Below are 6,202 nucleotides of genomic sequence, written 5' to 3'. Positions count from 1 at the left end.
TTTTTGGATTCTGCCACTTTCCCTTATCATTAGTTAATCAATTAAATAGGTATTCATGGAGTGCTCCAACAGTGCCAAGCTCTGTAAAGCCATGAGTTTGAATTTGGGAGATTATCCTTGCTGTTTGGGCACAGGTGCTCACGCCGGGGGCTTGCGTTTGGGCTGCCTGAGAACCAGCATCCTCTATGCACCAGGCTCACAGCACATGCATGGCCATGTCCCCTGAGCACAATAGGCTCCACACAAGGGTCTGGCCTGTGTCAGGATTGCATGGGAGCCTTGGAGGGAATTGTTGAGAACAAAATCGTTATACGGATTCCTGGGGTCTTGTCCTCATTTACTTGTACGTTGATTGACTGGCATTGGTTTGTGACCTTGGAAGCTTCCCAGGTGAAATCTGAATGCTCCCTGCCCCAACACACACAAAAGGAGGCAGGTTTTTTTCTCTTTTTTTTTAATTTACTTTTTATTTAGGTAACATTGGTTTATAACATTATGTGTTATATATGTGTACAATATTGTATTTCTACTTCGGTATACACCACAGAGTGCTCATCACCAAAAGTTTCGTTTCCACCTGTCACCACACAGTTGATCCCCTTACTTATTTTGCCTTCCATCCCCTTCCCCTCTGATAACCACTACTCCGCTTTCTGTATCTATGTGTTTGTTTTTGTTTGGTTTGTTCATTTATTTTGTTTGCTTGTTTTTCATATTCTACATGTGAATGAAGTCATATGGCATTTGTCTTTCTCCATCTGAGTTATTTCACTTAGTATAATACCCTTCAGGTCCGTCCATATTGTTGCAACTGGCAAGATTTCATCTTTCTTTATGGCTGACTAGTATTCCATTGTACATGTATATATGACGTATATATATACCACATCTTCATCCATTCATCCATTTATGAGCACTTAGGTTGGTAGGTGGCATTTTTTTTAATAAAGCTGTGGCTATCCTGAGAGAGATCTGTATTTTCTTTTTCTTTTTTAAATATTTATTTATTTGGTGGCACCGGGTCTTAGTTGCAGCTCACAGGCTCCTTAGTTGTGGCTTGCCGGCTCCTTAGTTGTGGCATGCAGTCTCCTTAGTTGTGGCATGTGAACTCTTAGTTGTGGCATGCATGTAGGATCTAGTTCCCTGACCAGGGATAGAACCCGGGCCCCCTGTATTGGGAGCGTGGAGTCTTAACCACTGTGCCACTAGGGAAGTCCTGGTAGGTGGCAGTTTTAATAAGCAAGGGAAATTACATATGAGGCTTGTCTTGGGTATCTGCAAGATGAGTAGATCTCCACATCCACACACCAGAATCTTAAAAGTTTCTATAGAAGCCTTAACTGGATTCAGTCAGGTACATGGTCCAGATGGTCTCAACAACACATTGTTCTCTCAAGGCGTTGTTCTTGAAAACTGCTCTGGGAACGGTAGGCAGAATGGACATTTTTAAAAACAGGGAAGGGGTTGGGGAGTCTACAGTTGCCTAGAGCCAGCTTGGGGTCAAGCAGTGGTCACATCCTCTCAATGACCTCCAACAACCAGGGTCTTAGGGCAAGAAAACTGTATAGAAGCATATTCTCCAAGATAATTGGCCATATCCATTAGATAATTCTGAGAGGAGGATAAAGATAGAGAATTGAATTAAAAAATAGTGAATTATTCCCCTTTTACTATTTTAATTCTAATGTTTAAATGCTGTTTTATGCAATTTGTAATGTTTTGACAAGTGATATATATGTAAGAGATTTCCCTGAGATATAGAGTACAATAAAGTCAAATATACTTTTAAAAAGATACTTTCAGGTTTATTAATAACATGAATTCATTGAGGCAAGGAAGACTTGATTTGAAAACCTTACCTATATTATTGGAGGCATAAATGAAAGCATTTTTTAAAAATTTGCTGATTGTTCTGTACTACTGTGGACATTAGCCAATATTAGGCCTTTTGTCACCAACATGAACACTTCCATTTTTAGCAACACTGTTCCTCAGGAAAATCTACTAGTGTACCTTTAGGGAAATCTATTGGACTGCCTCTCAATTAGCTTTCTAAGTCCATTTCTCCAAAAGCCATTTAGCACATCAATGATCCCGAGAAGCTATTTGTATCAAATCACATTTAAGATGGTAAGAAGAGCCACTTCCGTCGTCCTGCACAGGACGCTGAGTACAACTCTGCTGATGACCACTAGGGCTGTGGGAAGCCCTGCCTCAGTCTTCCAGCGCGACTATGTCAGTCATGCGTGTGGAAAACAAGGGTGTCTCTGCTAATGTTCTCTCTTGAGCTGCTCTCTGGTTCTTCCATTTATCTTTGGTGATATTTATAAATTGTAACAAGGAAGGTTCAATCTTAAGATGGAAAACCTGAATTTTTTGCATGCAATCTCTGATGGTTTGCAGGTGATACAGTCATCTACCAGAAGGAAGACTGACAGAGACTAAGCCTCTGACTTATTTCAGAGGATCCTATGTTTTCTATGGGTTAGATTTCTTTCCAGGTTAATTTTAGTGTCTGTACCCAGGGATTAAGAACAGTGAACCATATCCTGGATAAAACACTCAAGTCAGGGATATGCCATATTCATTGTTATAATATCCATCATGTGCCTGACATAGCAAAGAACTGCAATAAAATTTTCTACAGTGCACTTGAGTTCAAGTCCCTGCATGTCACATAGACCTGGGCCAGCCATTTAAGGTCCCTGAGGCTCATTTTCTCCATTTTAAAATGGGTATAAAAAAGTTTCTCTTGCTCCATTTTGAGGAAAAACCAAGCTAATGTTAATAAATATATTTTTTAAGCTATGGTTTTTCATGGAAAACCAGTTATTACTGTGTACACATGTTATAGATAAACAAATACTGTAATGTTGAGGTTATGAAGTGAGGTTAAAAGAGGCTGTTGGAATATCCAATCTGAGTCCTGAGCAGCGACATTGGTGCATTATATGTCTGTAATTTTACTCTCTTTAACTTTTCTTCATAGCACTTATATCCCATATTTTTGTTTGTTTTAAAATATCTTTCTAACAAGTTATTAACATTTACTAAAGTAGAGACCTTGCCTGTCATCTTCCTAGCTGAATCCCAAGGATTTAAAACAATGTCTGGTACTGAGCAGACACTCAACAATTTTTAAAATAAATCAATACCACCATGTTGCAGAGAGCCACTCACCACTGGGTCTCCGTCTGCTAATGTTTATGGCTGGTCAGTATTTTGGATCTACTTGAGACTACAGATTATGAATGATAAGAAAATCACAATTTTTATAACCTATGTAAATAGAAAAGAAAAATATTGTCAAATACTGTGCTTAGACAAGTATGATTTGCTGCTACAAATTAGGGGGATTATGCAGGAAGATATAACGATTGAATCACAATCTTATCATAGGCAGTATGTGTTTTACTTCAGATCATCAAACTTAACCTTTGTGTGATTAATATCATACTTTTATTTATGCTGCATTTTTGAAGAAATAGATTCCAGTGTTTGATATTTAAAAACACTGTTGGCTACCCTACTAAGAAAAAACATTTTTGAATGAAATTTTATAAATATATAACAAAATCTTATTTTTGATCAGTAAATCCAAATATTGTTTCATGTTTATTCAAGCATGCACTTAAAGTAGTTGCACATTTTTGGCAGTTCTGGTCAAATTGCTTTGTCTTTTCAGAAATGTTTAGACCAAGTTGACAGTTTGGACTATCTGACAGCCTTTATTCATGACTGTCTAATTTTTTCACAATATGAACCAAATGATTTTCTTGCATATAAAGTTAACAAAAAAAGGGTTGTGTACCACAATTGTTACTTTGCAACTTGAGAATATATGGAAAATCACAGTTGCACTCAAGGACATGACATATGTAGCTGTTATGAAATGTTCCTGGAAGAATCATGTTAAGAATTTTAGGAACTTTAGGAATTTTCTCTTATATATTCTACATTCTCTGGTAGGAGTAATTTACATGTCATTCTGAATTTGAACATTTTGTTTGCTTGAGTTGAACAGTGTTCCATTTCTCTGAATATCATTATACATTCTAATAATTTGTTCTCTGGCTGATATGAATTTTATTTTAATATTTTAAATTTTAGATGACTTGATTGGTCATTTGGTACTTTCTCAGTTCTTAAAAAAATCTCATCATTGTTTGTTTCTGTTTTGGCAAAAAACTTTTAAAAATTTACAATTTATTTTCATTGGAGTTCATATAGATTAATGGAATTCAATTTTTTAACTTTGAGAAAAATATCCAAATTCTTTAATACCATTATCTTCCTTTCTTTAATATTGTGATAGCAATTCCAGATCAAAATAATTTTCTGTATCCGTATGTTGTGGGCAGGGAAAATAAAGTAAGGCCCATTAATGTGAGAAACTAGTATATTGTGTTGGACTCTATATTGCATTTTACTTGATAGAGAAATACTATGGAATTAATTAATATGATTGCTTTAATTAATATTCTATTGATTGCAAACAGAAACCAACTTGAGTGAATTTAGGAAAAACAGGAACTGTAATGATATATATTGAGTTACCCAATGGAACTCAAGAGCAGCTAGGGGGTCTCAAATCACTTATAGTCAAGATCAAGAAAGCCATCAGGACCCTGATCTATAATTTGTCACTTTTCTCTGTTTTGCTCTAAACATTTGCCTCACTTTTTTTTCCTTTGTAGACTGGCTTCTCCTACTTCCCTATGACCATAATGGAAAAATGGTTACTCACAGATACCAAGTTTATATCAACATTGCTTCATCTACCTTAATTGGCTGTCTCTGACCTTCAGTTCCAAGTTCTTGTTAAAAACTTCCTTTATTAATTTGGCTTTGACATTGTGGTAGACATTCATTCTATTTCCCAAGTATTTACAGCTTTCTCTCCACCTTGCAAGCATGTAATAGGATTGCACTTCCTAGTTCCGCTGTAGTTGGGTTAGACCATGTGCTGTCTCCTGGTCAGTGACGTGTGCGCTAGTGAAGTGCGGCATTTAACTACCAGTAAGAAATTCTCTAGAGTGTGCTCTTCCTCTGGCTGGATGATCTGCAGTGTTACAGTTAATGGCTACTTCATTGGCTTGAGTTCCTGAATGAAGATATGCCAGATTAGGGTTCCCATGTATCCCTCAATGGAGCAAGAAATAAACCTTCATAGTTTTAAACCACTCAGATGTTGAGGTTGTTTGTTATCTCAGCATAGCTAAGCCTATCTTGACGGATATACAAATATACCTAGAATTGTGTTAGATTTGCAACGGTTTCATTTGAATTTGATCGTTATTTAAAACTCAGCCCTAGGCCCCTGCTTTGTTCCTATTTGCCCTGCACTCACACTATTTTCCTGGCTCAGTACCCATTTTCTTCTATAATGCTGTGTGTTGTAAGAATTCTCAGAGGATGAATAGTCAGGCAGTAAAGTGTGTTGGAATAAACACTGGCCTAGGAGTTAGAAGACATGCATTCTTTTACTTATTATTCAGCTACGATCATGTGGCAATCTATTATTTTGAGACTTGGTTTCTTCATATGAAAATGCATATATTATACTCTACCTACCTCAATTATAGTGTATAGAGAGTAAAGTACTATATTATACAAATGTAAGTTATTGCTATCTATCAATCAGTTATCTATTTGTCATCTTTATGTAAATTGCTTAGGTGTGTTTTCTCAAGGTAAAGCTGGGCATTGTTTTACTTGTTCAAGTTAGCCAATGAAAATGCAAATTCATAAACGATGATAATGACGTGTAGCAAATTAGTTGTGATTCTTTTAAAATTCTTTTAAATTGCCTCTAAACCTTTGTTTCCTCGGTAGCTTTTTTTTTTTTTTTTTTTTTTTGCGGCACGCGGGCCTCTCACTGTTGTGGCCTCCCCCGTTGCGGAGCACAGGCTCCGGACGCGCAGGCTCTGCGGCCATGGCTCATGGGCCCAGCTGCTCCGCGGCATGTGGGATCTTCCCAGACCGGGGCACGAACCCGTGTCCTCTGCATCGGCATGCGGACTCTCAACCACTGCGCCAACAGGGAAGCCCTCCTTGGTAGCTCTTAAATTATGCTTTAAGACAGTGATGAAACCAAATGATAATGCTAGTTACGTACTTCAAAACAGTATATAGATCATGTCCAGGTAGTGATTGAACTATGATGCCCATTGGATGCCAGTGTCAGCACTAAGTTACCCCC

Source organism: Mesoplodon mirus (assembly GCF_964341445.2).
Source record: "Mesoplodon mirus genome assembly, chromosome: 11".
Taxonomy (NCBI): Eukaryota; Metazoa; Chordata; class Mammalia; order Artiodactyla; family Ziphiidae; genus Mesoplodon; species Mesoplodon mirus.
The sequence above is the reverse complement of the archived record's forward strand: the minus strand, read 5'-3'. Positions refer to the sequence as shown.